Here is a 21,624-nt window from a genome sequence, read left to right as displayed (position 1 = left end):
TCTTCCTCATCTTGAAGGAAAAGCGTCCAACCTTTCCCCGTATGATGTCAGCTGTGGGTTTGCTGTGTATGACCTTTATTATGTTGAGGTATATTCCTTCTATACCCAATCTGCTGAGAGTTTTTATCATGAAAGGATGTTCTGTTTTGTCAAATGCTTTTCCTGCATCCATTGAGGAATTTAATTACGATTAAATTTAATTACGATTACGATTTTAATCTTTCATGCTATTAATGTGATGAATCGCATTTATTGATTTGCAGATATTGTGCCATCTTTACATCCCCAAAATAAATCCCACTTGGTCATTGTGTGCAATCCTTTAAACGTTGGTTTGCTAGTATTTTGTTGAGAATTTTCGAATCTATGTTCATGAGGGATGATGCCACTGGATGGACTCTTTTGAGGCTGGGCTGCAGCCTGTGATCGGACCGTCCGCTGCTTGAGCTCCGCTCTTAGGCGGCGTCTCTGGCTGGGATATCTGGTGGAGCAGCGCCTCCAGCTTTACCTTGCAGTGGGTGGGGCTGGAGGCTGTGATGCGTGGTCAGTAGGGGCTGCCGTCCAAGCCTGCTGGGCAGGTGAGACTGTGTTCCATGACTGGGCAGGGCTGCTGGCTGGGGTCCCTGCCTGTAGGAGGAAGCTTGCTGTGCTTGGCCAGCAAGTCCCGCGGGCTCGGCTGGAGGCTGCCTAGGGTCGTGGTTTGGGCTCCTTGCACACGGCGCCGGAAGTTATGCTCTGCAGTTGGGTGGGGCTGCCAGCTTGCTTCTCTGCCTCAGCTGGGCTCCGGGATGAGCTTCACAGCTGCCCAAGGTCTCCGGCTGGGCCTGCTGGTCAGGCAGGGCTGGAGGCTATGTCTAACCGTTGAATGGAGCTGCTCACCGGCTTCACTGTCTTGGCGGGTTTAGAGGAGGGGCTCTGCCACTGGGACAGCCCGCTGGCTGTGGACCCAAACTGGGCAGAACTTCTACTAAGCTCTCTGGCCAGACAGGCCACCGGCTTGGGTCTGCACATGGGCAGAGCTGCTGGCTGAGATCTAAGATCAGGCATCACTGCCAGCAGAAATTTGTCTGCCGAGATCTACACGCTCGTTTCTGTGAGGCTGCTCTTCTCCATCCCTAGCTGTTGCCCCAGTTATTCCCACGAGGAGATACCTAAGTGGGTTTTCTGGGAAGCTTCCTGGATGCTGGGAAGCTGGGTGTCTGCCTTGGGCTCTCCTTTTCCCCCTGGAGAAATTGTAGGCGGGGGGAGAACTGCTAGGTGTGATGGCATACTGACCTGAGGGAGGGGAGACTCGGTCAAAGTGAAACCATTGCTCTCACCCTTCTAATGTGTCTCTTCTTGATTTCTGTGGTCCAGGAGGGTGCTTCAGCCTCACCCCTACGTTCTGGGATCTTCACAAAGGCGTCTTGTCTATGGGCAGGGCTATTTGCTCTTTCTGTGAGGGGGAATGAAGTCAGGAGCCATCCATTTTGCCATTTTGCTCTGAAGCAGTTTTTCATACCCAGGTCTCCCTAATCTGAAGTTCCATTACCCGGTGTTTCTCTATGCACTTATAGTGATATATTGATTTCCTTAAAAGAATAATTTGATACCATCCAGGCGTGCCTAATGATAACAAAAGGTTAATGTAGAAAGTCTATGATTATTAGTAAAACGCTTTCTCAAATTAAAGCTCTCAGATTTCAGTGAGAGAATATTGAATCAAAGGACTGAAAGGGCAGAAGAAATTGAACAATGGTTCAATTCTGTAATAGATGTTATTTATCATTTTTATTAAACTTTGTATTAGCCATGTGCTTTGCATTGACTGGGATACTCCTCACCACTCTCTATGAATAAGAGAGATGACAAGTCTTACTTCCATTTTTGGATTTAAGAAAATGAGTCCAAAATAGCTAAAATGCCTTGCCTCAAGCAACAGAGAAAGTCAAAAAGGTCAGAGTAGAAATTCTGATTATCAAATCACTCTTAAATTCCTGACTCTTGGATCAAACCACCTCTCAGGTAAAGACAATTACTTTGTTATATTTATACGTCAATCAGTCATTAAATATTTATCTTGTATCTGCTCTGCGATTAACAATGAACTTTATGGTATGGGAAATGTACCATGATTCTTCAGCCCAAGGAACTCACAGTAATTCAGCTTGGATAAAGAAGAATCTATAATCTAATAATAAACCGCAGGAATACATCATTGAATACGGTGTGTGATTAACTGTGACAATGTGTGTTGGGCTTCGTATTAGTTCTTAAATATTTGGAGGAGGGGGTCGGGAGGGTAGATGTTGTTTTTGGATGATGTGTGTGGTTTGCAATTTCGTGGAAGGTATGTATTAAAAGCATACTATGCTTTTGGTTCATAACAGAGCTAATTCTGAGTGGAGTTGAGGATAGTAAATACAGAGAAGTTGATTGTATCATGTCCACTTATGCCAGTGTCTTTATATCAGGAAAATGAGTTTGACCTGAAGATAGAAGCCACTGAACACATTTCTGAAGGGAATCGTATGGTCAAAGTGGCAACTGAGCAAGGTTGTCAACTCTGCTAGAGTTGATGAGGAGAAATCTGGGTTCAGCAAAATCTAGGTGACAAGCTTTTGCAGTGAACAGGTGTGAAGAAGTCTAGATTGGGATAGGAAATAAAAGGGCAGATGAATGAGAAATTCTGCAGAAAAAAACCAACACGACATCGTGCCTGACTCACTCTGGAGGATTAAGAGGAGGAGGAGTCATAGGTGACTCCGTGGTGTCAGGCCTGAATGAGCTGATAAATAAAGGAGCATGTGACTGACCAGAGGTGTTTGGTGGTAAACATCTGATTTCCTTTTATGAGGTGATTGGAGATTACAGCACATTTTCATTTGTGAAGTGCTAAAGTTGAGGTCGTGAAAATTCCATCTGTACACATCCCCTGATCATCAGATTATAGGTCAAGAGCTCAGGTGAGAGGAGAGGATTTAGATACACATCGTTAATGTTCTTGGGGAGGCTTATAAATAGCACCTCTCTTCCCTACTTGAATTATTAATCAATTAAGATAGAAGTCGAAACTAAGGCAGATAGGAGAACAAAATATCACCTTTATTTCTGATACAGCTAATATAGAAGAATGTGATTCATAGCTATGGGCAAGTAGGCTTTCTAACATTGAACTCTGGGGTTAGAAAGATTTACTTACCCCACCGCAGGCAGTCTTGTACCATTTCAGGCCTCTTTGCATGGGTCTCTGCCCCTGTAAGACTTAAGGTGTGGAGAAGCACAGCAGAATTAATGCCCTCTGAGGTCAGGATGGTTCCCAAGAGAGAAAAGACATACAGTTTTTTTTTTCTTTTCTTTCCAAGCTCACCAATAAGATTAAGACACTACTCTTCTAGAATGAGGCTAAGAGTGTCTCCCTAACATGGTGCCTTCTACATGGAAGTAAATATCAGCTATGGGAAAGAACCATCTCTCCTTCTCCCCACCCCGTCACATTTAAGAGTACTCTGGGGATTCCCTGGTGGTGCAGTGGTTAAGAATCTGCCTGCTAATGCAGGGGACACGGGTTCGAGGCCTGGTCCGGGAAGATCCCACATGCAGCGGAGCAACGAAGCCCGTGCGTCACAACTACTGAGCCTGCGCTCTAGAGCCCACGAGCCACAACTACTGAAGCCCTCGTGCCACAACTACTGAAGCCCGTGTGCCTAGAGCCCGTGCTCTGCAACAAAAGAAGCCACCACGATGAGAAGCCCGCGCAGCGCAACAAAGAGTAGCCCCCGCTCACCGCAACTAGAGAAAGCCCGCGCACAGCAATGAAGACCCAAAGCAGCCAAGAATAAATAAATAAATAGATAAATAAATAAATAAATAAATTTATTAAGGGAAAAAAAACAGTACTCTGCATAGAAACTCACCTTCATGGGTTCAGAAAACACGTCTTTTCTATTTTTTATCCACAATCTGACTCAAGCATGGAACCTGGAAAATGTCTATTACCCAACAAATAGTTTTTGATTAGATGGGTAAATAAAGTTGGCAGTTGAAGATGATGTAACTTGGTGGATTTCCACTGGAGAGACTGTAAAAGGAGAAGTGTGTAGCCCCATGGAGTAAGCTTGCACGAGCTAGGTAGGAAATGGAAAAAGGCAGGGGATCTAAACAGGAAAAGAACAGTGGGCGCCTACTAAGACTCTGGATCTAAGGTGGATGTCTATTTTGGATGACGGCATGATGTAGTTTCAGAATACTTCCACTGATGTCATTCTCTATTTCTCATATTTTGGTCAGGTTGACAGCCGTTCTGGGATCTGTGGTTTCAGGTATGTGGTAAATGAAAAGATGTTGAACAATGATTACTGTTTTACCTTCTGATCCCAGAAGCCATCAAAGACAATTTTCAGCCTTAACAAGGTGGTTGTGATGCGTTGTATTATATTATTTAGGACTCTTTTAGATGCAAGTAACAGAAACCAATTCAAGTAATTGAAGCACAAGAGGGAATAGGATATGGATATAGCCATGTCTTGAAGAACTATTTGTCAGGAATGCAGTCTGGCCTCAGAAACGGACACGTCTGGAACTGGAAAGCTACAGGAAGCTAGGCAATATTCTCTCCATTTCTCATCTCTGTCTCTGTGTGACTATCATACTTCTATTCTTCCCTGTACTGGCCTTCGCTACACAATGCCTGAGTTTATACATCTCTTCCAATCAAGAGAAAAACTCAGACGAAGAATCAAATCTTTTAGTCACAATTACAGGTAACAAATTTCAACCCCAAGCAGAATCCAGTCATGGCTTTCAGGTTCCTGCATAACTGAATGGGTGAATGGTTTTGAGGAAGCAGAATTCCTGGAGATTTTAGTAACTATAAAAGGCTTCTTCTAGACACACACACACACATTCTATAAAGCATGAATCATTCAAGAAATTGGAAAGAATAGAAAGAGTGAAATGTAGCCAGGAATAAGATAAAAATAACTAATGTTTAACAAATACATATTATGTGCCTTTAGCACTGTTCTAAGCACTAACTGTATACTAACTCATTTAATCCTCATGGCAACTTTAGGAGGTCCTCCCAATTAGGAAGAAACAGAGGCAAGTTGGAATCAAGTCCAAAGCATCAAAAGTCACATGGTAAGTGCCCGGAACATTTCAGATATCTTTAAATAAAAGCATTTAAAAATTATTCCTATTCTCCAACCACTAAATGTTTTATTTTCAGTTTGTTCCTAAGTATTGAATTTTCTTTGCTTACTGGGCAAAAGCAGAAGAAAACTCCATTGGTAGGAGGACTGATGATGGGTATTACTGGTTCTTTGGGATACCCATGGGATACTGATGTTCACTCGGATGATGGTTTATCCAGCTGTGGGGAGATGTTAAGAGTGGAAGTGTAATTTGCCAGGTTCTCTCACCACTGGAAAATCCTGCCAATAGTAAGGCAATTCACCTCAAATTACAGGCCTCACTTCCACAATCCTGCCCTAAGGCCATAGCTAGTAAAAAACGATTTTACTTCTAATTGACAATTCTACGTTCCTTTTGGTTTCTTGCTTTCAGAACTTTTTCTTAGGAGGGGTGAAGGGGTGAGCAGTGGATAGAATGACAGGGAAATTTGGATGGATTACCAATTTTAATTGAAAATTTTAACAGACACAAGACATGAAGTTTAGAATGTTTGAAAATCATAATTATATTTAATTAATTATATATAAATTATGTTTATATATAAAGTTACATACGTATATATTTAATATCCAATAAGCAAATATTATTTTTGAGCGTCCATGGACCATCCACCAAAACTGAGTCTCTACTGGGACTCAGTGAAAACCCACCAAATCTCAAGGAATCAATATCTTGGAGATTATGACAATAATGTAGTAAAATTAGAAAATAATAATAAAAAGATAGCTTTAAAAGGTCTGTATATCTGTAATATTAAAAAGAGACTGTAAGAAACTCTTCCGTAAAAATAGTTTACAGAGAACTACATGATAATGAAGAGCAAAAACAAGCCAGGAATTTTAGGTGACAGGTAAAGCATTCTAAGAGGGAAATTTGGAAGGCAAGAAGAACGGAGATGCAGATGTAGGGGGAAAATAATAACAATAATAACAGCACAACAGCAACAAAACCAGGAGAGAGACCACACAGGTTGATCAAGATGAAGGATCATGAACTGAGAAACCGCTTACTAGTATTTTTAAAAGACAATAGTTTTGAATAAATTAACTGCAACAATGCAATAAGAATGTGTTCCATTCAAATCGGTTTTTAGAATGGAAGGGGGGTTATTTTACAGGAAATTAAATTGATATTGAGGAGCTGTGATAGAAATGCAGGTACCAATGAAATAATTGTCAATGCATGTTGTAAGTTACCACAAATTTCTTAGTTATTTATGCATCTGAGATCCGTAGACGAGAGAGTAAAAAAATAAAGAAGAATAAGGATGGTTAGTTTACCATGTTAGCAAGAGAAGTCCATCTCACCCATGGATTACTGCAACCCTCTGCTTCATTCCAGGGAGTTCAGTCCTGTTTTCTAGATTTCAGAGAAAAATGAAGCATAGAACAAACTTTCTCACTTCTCAGCTTGCCTGGCAGAATGTTTGACCTAATAATCTGAAGTTTCCAGGTAGTATAATTTTCAAATACCAATATCACATGAATCATAAGATATTCTCCACAATTTACAATTAACTCTATAGTAAATGAAGCAATGAAAAGAAGCCTTGAGATGGGCTTATTAACCTTTCAGCTATATAATAAGATAAACATGGCAATGGGAGATCATTCCAGAGACTTTCATTTGAGTTCCAATATGAATATGGATTTTAAATTACTGCTTATCCTATAAAATCTTTTTTCTTCATTGACCAAATATGAGTCTTATCTGCAACATATCAATGCAAAGGTAATTTATACTTTTAGACTGGAAATATACCATTGCAACCCTGGTCTGCTTTATGCAACATTTGCTATCTTAGATGGATTTTCCAGTTTTTAAATAACAGAATAAGTTGTGATGTTTTAAAACATGCATTAAAATTTTGTTCACTGGTGACATATGTTTCTATCACAGTTCCTCAGTATTATTCCAATTTGCTGTTAAATTTGTCCCTTCCCTTTGTTTTAAACTGATCTTTTTATAGATGTACAATATTATGTAGTTTAATTGAATAATTTAATTCATTCAACAAATAAAAAGCAACTACTACATGCCAGGTTGAGGGTTGTGTGCTCAAAGATAAAGCACTGTTTTTCTTAAGTAATTAACAGTCTGGTGAAAAAGAGACCCATAAACAGACATAAGACAGTATTATAAAGGCCAGATAGAGACATGCATGGTGCCTTATGGGAGCATTTAATAGTAACATCTAATCCTACCTAAGGAGAACAGAGATGAGATCCTGGAGGGTGATTAATAAACTGGGCATTAAAGGCTAGCCAGGCAAAGGGTTATGGGAGGGTTGGGATTGTGGAAAGCATTCCAGCTTGTGGGTGCAACGTGTGTAATGCCGCGGAGGAAGAAATGGTACAGAGCGCACAGGGACCATTATCGAGTCCAAGCTTGCGCTGCCCACCACATGACAGGCCAATAAATCAAAAGACAAATTGTTGGGGAAAGGAATAGCGACTTTATTTGGAAAGCCAGCAGACCGAGAAGATGGTGGACCAGTGTCCCAAAGAATCATCTAACCCGAGTTAGCATGCAGGCTTCTTTTCTAGTAAAAGGGGAGGGAGTGTTGCAGGTTGTGGCACACTTCTTGCTGCAGGAATCCTTTGTTCTTGCAGCCGTCCATGTGGGGCCGGTCACAAGGTTCCTATAAAGCTCCAGCAAGACAGATGTTGTTCTCTGTTCTGCAACTTTGTATCTCTATATGAATGGAAAAGTGTTATTCCTTTAAAGATCAGAGCCTTGAGAATGGGCTATCCTGTATATTTCAGGCTTTAGGCAACATTCTTGTATAAAAGGTGCAGAGCCAGCATGGCTAAGCACAGGCAACAGAGCACAAGTGTAAGGGATAGGGCTAAAGGAACAGATCCAATATGGAGTCAGGTTTGTTATTCTCCGTTACAGGACCTCAAGTGGTGTTTGTGGCAGGTATAAAGGCATAAAGCTGGAGAAGTAGGCAAAGGCCAGGTCATTTGGGATCACATAGGCCTTGGTGAGCAATCTTTATATGGTTCCTTGGGGCGTAAGCAAGGGGCAGCTTTCACAAAACCCTATAGTGAGTAGAGACTAGATTCTAGAGGACTGGTGTGTAAGAAGGGTCACAATGAAAAGGTGGTGACAGTGTTCTAGACAAGACGTGACAAGAACCAAACCAGGGCTGTGGACATAGAGACTGAGATGAGGGATGTATTGGTTTCCTATTGCTGCTATAAGAAGTTACTACATAGTTAATGGCTTAAAACAACACAAATGTGTTACCTTACAGTCGTGGAGGTCAGAAGTCTGAAATGGGTTTTATAAGGCTAAACTCAAGGTGTCAGCAAAGCTGTGTTCCTTCTGGTTGCTTTAGGGGAGAATCTGTTTCTTTGCCTTTTCCAGATTTCCTGCATTCCTTGTTTCATTGCCTCTTCCTTGCATCATTCTGACCTCTGTTTTTGTCATCACATCTCCGACTGTGACCCTCCTGTCTCCCTCTTATAATGACTGTGATCCCATTGGGGTTGGCTCACCGAGATAATACTATCCTGTGTCATTATCCTCACACCCAAATCCTTAACTGAATCACATCTACAAAGTCCCTTTTGCCATGTAAGGTAATATATCCACCGGTTTGAGGGATAAGGATGGAAACATCTTTGACGGGTCGTTATTCTGTCTACCACACAGGACAAGTTGAAAAAATATTTAGGAGGACTTGGTAATTTACGAAGATGGTGTGGGATGAGTGAAAGAGAAAGTAAAATATGCCCAGCTGTTTAACAGGCTGACTTTAAGAAAAGAGGTGTCATCAAAGGCGATGAAGTATGCTGGAGGAGAAACTGTTCAGGTGTGAGGGTTATCATTCAGGTGTGAGGTGAGGAGCACGTAGAGATGGGGGTGCCTGTGGAACATCAAGCCGACAGGAGACGTCTAGCTATCCAGCAGGTATGTTGCTATCTGAACCTGAAGCATGGGTGAAAACTGTGTTGGAAGTTTAGATTTGGATGTTTCCAGCCTTTAGGGAGCAGAATTGAAGTCGTGTTGGATGAAAACACATGGGGAGAAATTGAGAGCGGGGAGAGCAACAGGAAACCGGCATTAGGGATGTTTGGAAGAGCAGCCCTCACCGTTGACCAAGGAGGATTTGTCAGAAAATTGGTAAAGGGAATATTTCAAGAGCCAAGGCAACAGAGCAGTGGTTTTTACACGGTGCTGCTCAAAGCCCCACTAGGGATTACTGTATTTCACAGTAGCAGAGAGGACTGAATAAATGGAACTCCACACTGCTCACCAAAATCAGAGTGACTGTGCTTTCATTTGAGTCATAGCTTCACATTTTTTCCATAGGGTTTTATTTAAATAAGGGGCTTTTTAATAAAATTGTATTTAAAATATGAAAATCTCTAGAGTAGAGAAGTTGGGGTAGAGTGAATGATGAACATCACATGGTTGCTTGGCTAGAGCATAGGGTGAATGTAGCCAAAAACCATACAGCTGTGATTGCGTTTATCAATCTGTGTAATTAACAACTCGTGTTGTCGGTTCCCTATGTTCTCATATAGCATCTTGTACATAGCTTGATCATGGCTCTTTGCATATTCCATTTTCATTTTTGTTTTAACTTCTCTGTATCCCCCTCTAGATTATGAATACACTAAGGATCTCCCCAGTGGCTTTCATCTTTGTATTGCAAGTGTAAAAAAATGCAGAAAAATGTATTCCCTAGACTTCATCATAAGGAGAAATTTTGCCTGTATTTAGGTAAAGAGAGAGACCTCAAAAGCATGCTTAAATAAAATATGATGCCTACTAAACTGCTTTGTGTGAGAAAGAGAGATAGATTGTTTTGTTCCTGAGGAGAAAGGAGAGGAAAAGGAAGAATGAACGAAGAATAAAAAGAAAGACAGCAAAGAGAAGGCAGGAGATCTTAAGATGCAACTCCAGTCCATAAATTGTCAATAATGTTTCTACGCTTATAAATCCTATCCTTTAAATTAATAACTGATAAAGGTTATGAATTTTGGGCTGAGCTAACATAGAGCAAAACAGAGACAGTGTGTATAGAGGAGGTATTTGGCAAAAGAGCCATGGAAATGTAATATCTGGGAATTTGAAGAGATCACAAAGAGGCTTTGAACTTTAACTGGCAAACAAAAGGTTTTTGAAATAGAATATTTTAGACCAGTGCTACCCAACAGAAACATAATGTGAATCACAAAAGACAAGCCACATAGGTAATTTTCAGTGTTCTTGTAGTCACATTAAAAAAGTAAAAATAAGTAGTAGAATTAATTTTAATAATATGTTTTATTTGACAAAATATATCCAAACTATTTTCATATAAGCATGTAATTAACATAAAAATGATTAATGTACTGTGTCACATTCCTTTTTTGATACTAAGTCTTCAAAAATTGGTGCACATTTTGTACTTACAGTACATTTGAATTTGAACTAGTCACATTCAAGAACTCCATATGTGGCTAGTGGCTTCTATATTGGACATCAAAACTCTAGATTTCCATAGTCCAGGTAACCTGCAGCTGATAGTAAGATTTCATTTTCAGTGCTCCCCTGGGATTGTTGAACTTGGACCAAATATGGAACTACATCTTGGATAATGCTTAACCAGTAATACATTCTCACCATAGCTGCCTAACTGTTGGATGCATATAAGTTAGGACTCGACAGAGTACCAGTGAACACAGTTTCTTGAGTAGGAAGAAAATGGTTAAGCGTCAGGTCTTCAAGGCATTCTCTTCCTTTACCTGGAAAATGCCTCCAAGAAAGAACGAAGGTGACCCAGTCAATCTTCTTATACACATTCTAATTACAGAACTCCTGGAAAAAGCACTAATGCATTCAGTAGTGGGAGAGTCTTTTATCTATGGAATACTTTGAGCCGATGCACCTGGTCTGTCCATGATTGCTTATGATAGTCTGTGGATTGCAGGGGGCGGGGAATGAAATCTATGGATGTGTGGCCATGGCCTTCTAGGAAATGTTATGAAAGCTATTTGGTATAAAATGAAGGAATTTCAGGATTAAAACAGATCCCTTCTGTGTAGGTACTGTAGTCACATACATTGTTAGTGATCTCCTACATTCATCAGGGCCGGAAGGTATTGATGTGACAAGAAAGCACCAGGGCATCTGCACTAGGGATTCCAGGTTTCTCTTTGCTTTGCCTGTTCCATGGATTAATTTAAAACTCAAAATTATTACTAAAGTTTGAAACTCTGGTTCAAGTGAGTCTGGTTTGATATTTCAGTCCTTGGCATTTTTTCATTAAGAGATTAGAATATTTAACGTGAAGAAAATGAGGTCTGGAAAGATACACTTAATGACTCGGTTGCCAATATAGCCCTGATAATTAAGCAGGTACTCAAATGCTTGGCAAAGATTACTTGATCTAGAGTGGTGCTGTTCTAGATGGTAGCCCCTAGCCATATGTGACTATTTAAACTTTAATTAATTAAAATTAAAGTTCAGGTCCTTATTTGTATTAGCTACACTTAAAATGTTCAGTAGTCACATATGGCTAGTAGCTATTCTATGGACCAGATGAATATTGAACATTTCCTTCATTGCAGAAAGTTCTGTTGAACAACCTTGCTCTATACATTAGAGATTTTATTGGGAAATCGAACGTCACAGACTAGAGAGAGACTTGGGTTTGAGTCAGAACATTTCAATAAAATAGGACAGAAATGTCAGGCATGCAACTATATTTATGACTATATGACTATATGACTATATGACTATATTTAATGGCCAGCACTTACTCCAAATGAGTTAAAGCGTATTATTGTGTAAGCATTTATTTTCCCTACTTTCCTGCCTTGGTAAAACATCTTCCTGTTTCTCCACTGCTTTTCTATTCTCTTGTAAGTTTAAATCACAGTATGTAACTAGGAAAAGAATTTGCTTAGGTCTTTTTTTTTTTTTTTTCCTGCTAAAAGCTTTATTGTTTCCATTTGGTCCAAGGCTTGGGCGAGGGCTCCAGGGTAGTTAAAAAGCTGCCTAGTGGCTGCAGAGAGGGGCTTCGGGCAGAAACCCTGGCACCAGAGGGGCTCCTCACAGGCTCCTAGCTGTCCTTGGGGCTGTCTTTCCAAGTGATGCTCGCCCAGCCCGGCCTGGGGACCAGCCGGCCTGCGCAGGTCGGTCAGGTGGTTGCCATGTTCTGGATAAGTTTCACCTGCTGCTCCAGGAAGCGGCTCTCCCGGAAGTCACAGAGGCGGGGTCTGCAGGCGGAACCCACGGCGTGCAGCTCCGAAAGGGCCGAGTTCGGGTCCTTCTCCGTGAGCACCGTGACTTCCACAGCACCCTGTGTTTCACCCCACTCATCTTGGGGCGGCTTCTGCACATCCTGAAAGAGGGCGCAGCCGCCGCGCTGGTTTTGCATTTTCAAGAGACGCTGGACGCCCTCTCGCTTCTCCTCGGCCATTTCGCGGAAAGGAAAAGTGGTCCACGCCGGCCGGAGCCACATGGTCGTGGTCGAAATAGAAGCCCGGAGAGAGGTAGGTGTAGGGGGCCCGGAGATGCCTGTTGACCAGGCGGTTGATGACAGCCTGCACCTCAGTGGAATAATTCTGATGAATCTGGGAGCTCATGGTTGATCGGTAATAAGAGTTAAGATCAAAAAATGGTGTTGGCAGGTCCTGGTGGCCGAGGGTAGATGAGTGGCTGATTCGGAAGGTTGAGACTGGGAAAAAGGTTGGAGGGTGGGCAGAGACTGAAGCAAGGGGCGTCCCTGGGTCTGGTGCATCTAAACACTGTTGAAGCAGGAGACAGATCTGTAGGACCATCGAGTGCACTGCCGCTTAGGTCTTGAGAGGTGAAGGAGAGTGGAGAAGAGGAGAGAGTTTTAATGGGGAGAGACGGGGAACTAGAGAGAAGGGAGAAGGCTGTACATTCTGCCATATAATTCTATACTTGGGAGTATACAGTATTTTTTATTTTTTTTAAATCAGAAGCCTTTGGGGAACTTTTTTTTTTAAACTTTTTTTGGGGGGTTATTTATTTATTTATTTATTTATTTATTTATGGCTGTGTTGGGTCTTCGTTTCTGTGCGAGGGCTTTCTCTAGTTGCAGCAAGCGGGGGCCACTCTTCATCACGGTGCGCGGGCCTCTCACTATTGCGGCGTCTCTTGTTGCGGAGCACAGGCTCCAGACGCGCAGGCTCAGTAATTGTGGCTCACGGGCCTAGTTGCTCCGCGGCATGTGGGATCTTCCCAGACCAGGGCTCGAACCCGTGTCCCCTGCATTGGCAGGCAGACTCTCAACCACTGCGCCACCAGGGAAGCCCCCGGGAGTATACAGTATTTTTAATAGCATTACTAAACTTGAGAATAGGCAGATGTGTGTGTGTGTGTGTGTATCTTCTGTTAAAGGAACTAAGTTTCAGATATGGATGGGTATGGAAAAAAGATGACTTCAAGATAAAGTAGGGCTCTGGAATCATATCAGTTGTGAGAAAGGCTTTGACTTTCCCAGTATTTTAAAATTTGCAATTCAAGCCATATATCTAGGTCCCAAAGAGAGATAGGGAAGATGCATAATATTTTGATTATATCAGTACGATATGATGTCTGAGATTAAAAAGATCCTCAATAAAATGGTTGAATGAATGAATTAATATCCAGTGCCAACTGCCTTTCTTGAAGCAACTTTTGTTCGTAGACAACTCTTGGGGTATGGGAGGTCAATACAGCATAATCTTTGACTTGCTTTGATTTTGCAAAGACGATGTGAATTTGGATCACTGGCAGTTCAGATAGAAGTACTCTTAGAAGCTAAAAGTAGACTAGATTGGGCTGGAGGCCCCTTAACTTTTGAAAGTCTGTAGTGTTTCTTTATTTAGATTTATTGCTACACTCAAAACTCTGAAGTAACTAAGTATACACCAATCTGAAGCACATTTCTACCTACAGAATAAATCTTGTAAATTGAAAAGGATTTTGGAGACACCATCAAGTTGAAAAAACACAGAAAGTAGATGATATGAAGATAGTCACCTTTTTGACTCATTCTAATAAAGACAATTCTAGAAGTGCATCTCAGTTTCGATCCCAGCAAACCAGTCCTGAGATGTGGCTCTGGTGCCAAAATTGCCTTGTCTGGAAACTGGTTTAGATTCAGCATTACTGAACTGTATAAAAAAAGACTTCGTTAAGTCGGTTTTCATTCTATTTATGCCTTTGTCATTTCTTTCAGTGTTTAAGTGAAAATAACACATAAGAAATCATTGCTGAGAGGCCTAGAATTTATCTTCAATTATTTATTGTGATACTCCTCTCTCCACCCACCATTACACTCTAACATGTCAGATATCAGTTACAGACATGTTTAAGACCCTGTAATTCTCAGCATGGTAACTGTTTTGACTATATTTAATGGCCAGCACTTACTCCAAATGAGTTAAAGCGTATTATTGTGTAAGCATTTATTTTCCCTACTTTCCTGCCTTGGTAAAACATTTTCCTGTTTCTCCACTGCTTTTCTATTCTCTTGTAAGTTTAAATCACAGTATGTAACTAGCTAATGAATAGGATTAGATACCAGGTAGATACTTAATCAACCTGAGCCAACCAGGTTGATAAACATGGGAAATTACCACCAAACTGACAAATGGATAAATGCACATATACACGTCAAACACCCTAGCCTCACATTTTTTCCACATGTTCATGACGATGTGAGACATTTCCCCTTAAACCCAGCCCCTCAACCTGGATTTCTCTCTCTTAGAGAATGGTATCACCATTCACCTCATTGCTCAAGTCAGAAATTTGGCTATCATTCTCAACTCTCGCCCCACTCTATCTTATCTACACATTACATTTGGTGAATTTAGAATCTAATTGTATAGCATACATGATAATTGGGGTGAAGCTTAGTTCTTTTCCTTCACCCCCTGCTGGAATTATCTAGATTTTCTGCATGAATATGTGTCATCTACGGATGATTAATTGTATAGACTTTAGTTTTTCTTTCAGTCACAGACTTTTCTATTTCACACTTGAATCAGTCATGATCTTGACTTTGTAAAATCTTACTGTGTTTAATAGCTTTTAGTTATTGAATAAGAAAGGAAATAGGGGTTTGGATGTATTAAAATACTGGCTTTTGCCATTTTTCTTAATTTGTCTTCTAAAGAACTTTGATGAGAGCCTGGCCATCTGTATCAAATGTAGAATAAAACTCAGAGTTAGCCTTCCTATAAGTAAATATAAATGTTTATGCAATTACCTCACCCATACAGCAGTTATTGTTAAGAAAACACTCCACCATCTTGTCAGTTATCTCTATAAGAGTCAGAGAAAAGTATGTTCATGGCACTATTTGGTTAGTTGGCTAGTTATAATTACTCTATGTGTTAGCTCTCTGTCATTTACTGGAATAAATATCAAGGGAAATTAAGAGAAAATAACAGACATAATATGTGCATATAAGGAGCTACAATCTAATACAAGGGACAGTACAAAAAGAGATTTTAAATAAGTAAAATTCATAGTCAACTAACATTATAAAATTACATATTCAAAACTTGAGTATCAAGATAATGATATTTTTTATAGTATCATTGAAATGGTATATAATAGGAGACAAATGTCAATGGCACAATAAGTAAATAAATGGGATAGAACATAAGCATTAAAAATGTTGCTTTCCAAAAATGTTTAAAACATGAGAAACGCTCACAGTATTACATTGAGTAAAATTAATGTATGACTCAAAATCAAATACACAGTGAAAAAATTGAGTCTCTGCAGCTGCCAGAAGTTTACCTTTCACTCTTATGTAAAAAAACAAATCTCTTTTGCAGCTCAGTTCTTACAGTTGTGTTTGCTCTACCCCTTCTTGTTGGTAGCATATATTATTATCTATCTCTCATCAGTTTGTGAAATCTTTGGCACCTGGCATGTATTCATCAGAATAGGCTATTGTGCACTACAGTAATAAACAACACACAAGTCCTATTAACTTATAACCATAAATGTTTATTTTTCTCATGTTAATATCCTTCGCTGGTTAGTGTTGACTCTGTTCCTTGTATTTCCTTTAGATCTTAGGGTAATGGAACCATCTCTAGCTGGAAGGAGAAAAGAGGCATGGCAAACCACAAATAGGCTCTTAAAAACTCTGCATCTCTTTAACTCACACCACTTCACACACATTTATTTGGCCAAAGCAAGTCTAGGTTCTGCAGAGTGGGGATGTTGAAGCATCCCTCCAAGAGGGTCACTGAAAGAAGGGAAGTAGTAACATTTGATCTCACAGCAAGCAGTGACCCTCAGCTCTCATTTTGTCCACTATCTCACATTAATTAACTTTCGCCACTACTCCACTTTACTTACCCATACTCATGTCACATCCTATACTATGGTTTTGGTCTCTCAAAGGAGCTCAAACCCTATCTCCCCACAAAACCTTCTGACTCCTTATTGCAGAAGAGGTAGGAATAGTCCACTTAATGTGCTTTTAGGAGATGTGTTGCTCAAAGTCAAAGAGGCCTTATCATACACTTGAAAATGGGTAGGGGCTTTCTCTGTGCAGGGCTGGAGTGGTCTGGTACTGGCGGTAGCTGGGAGTGTCCTCTTTCTCATAGATGGTTAGACCATGTATATTTGCCCTCTCTTTCTTTTGAATTCCTTCCAACATAATCAGGTAGGATGGGTGAGTGGAATGGGGATGGGATCAGCTAACTCTTAATAAAAATTGAGGTAACTATTCTATGTCTCTTGGATATCTTGACCATTCTTCTTTCTGCAATGGTAGCCTTTACTTGCATTGAATATTCAAAATATGTGGCCATTATTTGGGCATTGGTCTAGAAACAGAAAGAAATTTTCAGTTTAGCACTTCAGCTCCAGAACTTTTCAACTTAAACACAGAGTAGTTTCTCTCTAAAGCATAATGATTTTCTCTGGGTTGTGGGACTATATACGAGTTTCTATTTCTTTTATTTTTTTAGTTTTCTATATTTTCCAAATATTTACTTTACAATAAGCACATCATTACTTTTACATTTAGAAAAAAATACAATAAACTTATTTTCGAAAACAACATAAAAATTAAGAGTCCTGCATGAGGAGAGTGACTTCAGGGAAATCAGGGATAATTCCATGTCACTTGAGAATATTTATAATATCTTGTTCATTTTTATATTTCTTATAGTTCCCAGTGTTGAAAGATGTGTGTGACCCTTATGGTGGTATTAGTTTTAGGAACACATTTATATCCAGATCTACACTAGACAAATCAACCTTTGTGTGTGTGTGCTTCTGGGCAAAGATGACCAGAGAAGGCATCCCAAGGGACAGGGACACTGCAGAAGTTCTAGGGCTTTAGACCCCTACTCCAATATAAAACTCTTGTGAGTTATCCTGAACCAAAAAGACAGAGAACGTTTTAGATGGATTTTCTCCATCTAAACCATCTACGTTCTAAGAACCTAGAAGCAAAAAGTAGACCACATGTTCTATCTTGTTCTTTCCTTGCTGAAGCACAAATATGTTTAAGAATTTCTAATTTAGAGCACAGCCACCAGTAAGCAAAGGAACATGCAGGAATAAGATACAAAGCCTTGGTTGAGTGTTTGAACATTTTCTTAGGTATAGAGAAGCTTTCTGCTTTTGGATCTATTTACCTAATGTAAGATGGGGAGATTTTGAGTCAGTAGGGTTAAAGACCCGAAGAGAGACCAAAGAGAAAGGGAGAGATAGAGGAAAAGTAGAGAGAGAGACAGAGAGAGACAGAGATTGACTGACTGATTTTTTTCAAGGGGTTTAGGTCATGGAACATTATTCTATGATCCCAGGAAGAAAAGGTCTGGAAAAGGTACACTCACATGCATTCACTAACAAAGTGTCCAATAAACTCTCCTAGGATCTGACCATTTCATGGCACCACTCTTTGTCTCTGTTGAAGAAAAGTGAAACTTGCTGGGAGCATTCTGAGCCAACACTTGACACCATTGCAGAAGCTAGTCACTGAATGTAGGAATGAGGAGATGGATGTTGGATGGATGAATCTTCTAATGTTTCCAATGGATTGGAGAGAGATACAGTTTTTGGCCTTTATTCATCACTATATTAAGTCTTTACCCCAACCAACTGGAAGATTGATCATCAAATTTTCATGCATATGTTTTATGAATAATATTAATAAATTCTAACGTGTAACAGATCTTCTAAGAAATATGCATCTGGATTATCATATTAATAGTCACAAAATGGACAAAGCTAACACTTCAAATGTACAATCCTCTGTCATATTGACAGCTTTATTAACTATTATTTGCATTATTTTACAAACAGCTTTTAAGGATGTTATTGTTTACTGGAGCAGTACATTTGTATCATCATGGCTTTTCTGGCTGTTACAAAATTCCCTTTTGAGAATACCTCAGAAGATATTTCTGAATTAAAAAATTCAGGTCAAATTATGAAAATTAGAACAATCCTAAACTCAAACCTGACCATGTAAGAAACAAGTAAAGTTCAATATAAGAAGAAAAATTAAAGCAATCTCCAATAGTTTAGGATTTTTGTATAAAAAGATAATTCTTTACCACCTTAATCCATTATTAAAGGTGACCATTCATCCTTAGTAATCAGATCAATTTGTGCTGAAAATTTAGTTCTATATGTGTGAATTGGAAGTGATCTTATTAGTGTTCTACTATATCAAGTTTGATAAAATCCCCAATCCATTTCAGTTAAGTTTCTATTGATCCACTTAAGAGATCAATCTGGACTTGTTCAATTCTTTTGTCAAGGGATTTCATCTGGCTTGAGTTTAAAGTTATGAAATAAACATGATTTAGAAATGTAAGATGGAATAAAAAAGAGTCCAGATGAGTGTTGACAATTACTTGAACTCAAGTTTTTGCATTTGAGCATTTGATAGGGCATTGGCACTTAGAAAGGGACTAGAAAAACAATTGGACAAAGAAGACAGAGTGCCTTTCAAAGTAGTGAAGGTCGTACCTTCCCTCACTTCCACTAGTGATTAGGTTTCTGCGTCACTGAACAACGTGAAATCCATTTGTCAATAAAATGAATTTTACTTTTATTCTTTAGTATGTTTTACGTCTGTTGATACTGACTTTCATTAACTAAATGCTTCCTTCATATCTATTTTTCAGTTTCTTATTATTTTCTGCATTTTACCCTAAGTTTTCTGAGGAGAGAATGAATGGATTTTCAAATGTGTGAAGATCTTGGGGACACTGACAAGAGTTTCACCTGATAACCATTTTCCTGACTCCTTCTTCCCTTCAGGAACAATTGTAGAAGTGGTGCCAGAAAAGAGAACTGCCCAGAAACACTTCTCTTTCATATGAATTCTCTTCTCATACTCGCAGAATAGGCGAGGATCTCCTTTTAGCAGGAAGCATCTTTAAGACCTTGTGTTCCACCTGGTAAAGAATAGGTATATAGGTATGCAGTGATTCTGCATGCATCACATTGTCAGGGAAGTTCACTGTCCTTTTCTCTTGGGGGTACCTTCTTGAGGGCAAAGAGATTTGAAGGTAGAGACTCAACATATGCCAACAAGTCAGAGACTATAATTGGTGGTCACCATGGTATGTCATGCCACTGTACCCATCAGCTTTCAGTTAGGAGAACAGAGCCACTCTAAGTTCCATGGGAATAAATGATTTATTAGATTTTGTGGAAGAAATTAGACTATAGACAGATTTGGGAGCTTGCTGAGGAAGTGATGTTCTGTAAGGGTGATATTGGAGGATTAGAGAAGCAGTTACTAAAAATCACAGAAGTGCTAGCGCAGGCAGACAAATAGGATCTTGTGGGGAAATCCAAGAAACTAAGCTCTCATGGTAGTCAAAGTGGGACCAGAAGTACACTCACTCGCTCTCCCACAGGTTCTAACAGCATCAGAAAGAGGAGGAAAAAATGATGAGGAAAAAAAAAAAAAAAAAAAAGGATGAGGAAAGACAAGGCTGTGGGCAAGGAATCAAATAAGATACGCCCTTTCATCACATTTTTATTTCAGTTATTGTTATTATTAAATAATTATTAAAGGTAAATTTTAAAGACCTCCGTTATGGTTATTTCTCACATTTGTTGGTTTACTAGGTGAAAGGCAACAGGCTACTTAACAAGTTTCACCCTGACATCCATAGAAGATTTGGGGGTTCAACTTGTTTCATTTTACAGATGAGCATGCTGAGACCTAGAAAGTTAAAGAGATTCATTCAAAATGACACAGTCAAGATAGAGTTCTGTCAGCCAACTCCTACCTCAGTGCTCTTCCTGTTATACATGACTCCTCCTTGAAGAGATATTTTGATTTAAACTGCGGTCAGGTCTCACACTTTAAAACCCTAATAAGATCACTTCTGGGGCTTCCCTGGTGGCGCAGTGGTTAAGAATCCGCCTGCCAAGGCAGGGGACACGGGTTCGAGCCCTGGTCTGGGAAGATCCCACATGCCGCGGAGCAACTAAGCCCATGCACCACAACTACTGAGCCTGTGCTCTGGAGCCCGCGAGCCACAGCTACTGAGCCCACGTGCCGCAACTACTGAAGCCCGCGCGCCTAGAGCCCATGCTCCGCAGCAAGAGAAGCCACCGCAATGAGAAGCCTGCACACCGCAACGAAGAGTAGCCCCCACTCGCCGCAACTAGAGAAAGCCTGCGTGCAGCAATAAGACCCAATGCAGCCAAAAATAAATAAATTAATAAATAAATAAATAAATTAAAAAATAAAACTCTAATAAGATCACTTCTAATTCACACATATAGAACTAAATTTTCAGCACAGATTGATCTGATTACTAAGGATGATCCTGTAACTGGCCTTATTGACATTGACCTTGGCAAATCCACTTTTCAAGGCTTAGTCCCAAGAGGCAGGATGGTCTCCTGCTTCCATAGAGGCCATGTTGAAAGAGGTGGGTAACAAAATTTACTGTATTCTTACAACATAAGCATATTCATCTTTAACCAATTTCACCCAGCAATTCTGAGAACCTATTCTATGCCATATCCTGTATTAGGCAATACGAAGAGGTGCAGAAAAGATGAGAGATGACCCCTCTGCTTTAGGATGATGTAAGTTTCAGGTAATCCTACTGATCCATTCTATTTTCTTGGGTCATATTCAGCTACCTTTACATCAGCTTTTTAATGATTGAAAATGCTTGCTAATGGGGCTTCCCTGGTGGCGCAGTGGTTAAGAATCCGCCTGCCAATGCAGGAGACACAGGTTTGAGCCCTGGTCTGGGAAGATCCCACATGCTGCAGAGCAACTAAGCCCATGCGCCACAACTACTGAGGCTGTGCTCTAGAGCCCACGAGCCACAACTACTGAGCCTGCGTGCTGCAACTACTGAAGCCTGCGCGCCTAGAGCCCGTGCTGCACGAGAGTAGCCACCGCAGTGAGAAGCCCGCGCACTGCAACTAAGAGTAGCCCCCGCTTGCCGCAACGACAGAAAGCCCACGTGC

The 21,624-nt window shown here is 40.2% G+C and overlaps 1 long non-coding RNA gene and 1 pseudogene across 3 annotated transcripts in view; one reads left to right on the top strand and one right to left on the bottom strand.

Moving 5' to 3' along the window:
• Positions 1-914: 914 nt before the first annotated feature.
• Positions 915-21,624, top strand: part of LOC309627689 — a 31,504-nt gene continuing 10,794 nt past the window's right edge. Inside the window, exons 1-3 of one of the 2 annotated variants that reach the window (XR_014243916.1) lie at positions 915-4,301; positions 5,054-5,121; positions 8,836-8,858. This is a non-coding gene — a long non-coding RNA (uncharacterized lncRNA). Of the gene's footprint in view, positions 4,302-5,053; positions 5,122-8,835; positions 8,859-21,624 lie in introns of those variants that run through there. The other variant, XR_014243915.1, reaches the window with a different exon arrangement.
• LOC309627672 (ferritin light chain pseudogene) overlaps positions 5,150-21,624 on the bottom strand; it is a 193,633-nt pseudogene continuing 177,158 nt past the window's right edge. Inside the window, exon 2 of the transcript XR_014249468.1 lies at positions 5,150-20,643. The product of XR_014249468.1 is annotated as a ferritin light chain pseudogene (transcript). The remainder of the gene's footprint in view (positions 20,644-21,624) is intronic.

The sequence above is a fragment of the Balaenoptera borealis genome (assembly GCF_965194805.1).
Source record: "Balaenoptera borealis genome assembly, chromosome: 4".
In the NCBI taxonomy this organism is placed as follows: Eukaryota; Metazoa; Chordata; class Mammalia; order Artiodactyla; family Balaenopteridae; genus Balaenoptera; species Balaenoptera borealis.
Note: the sequence above shows the minus strand (reverse complement) of the source record. Positions and strands in the feature narration are given on the sequence as shown.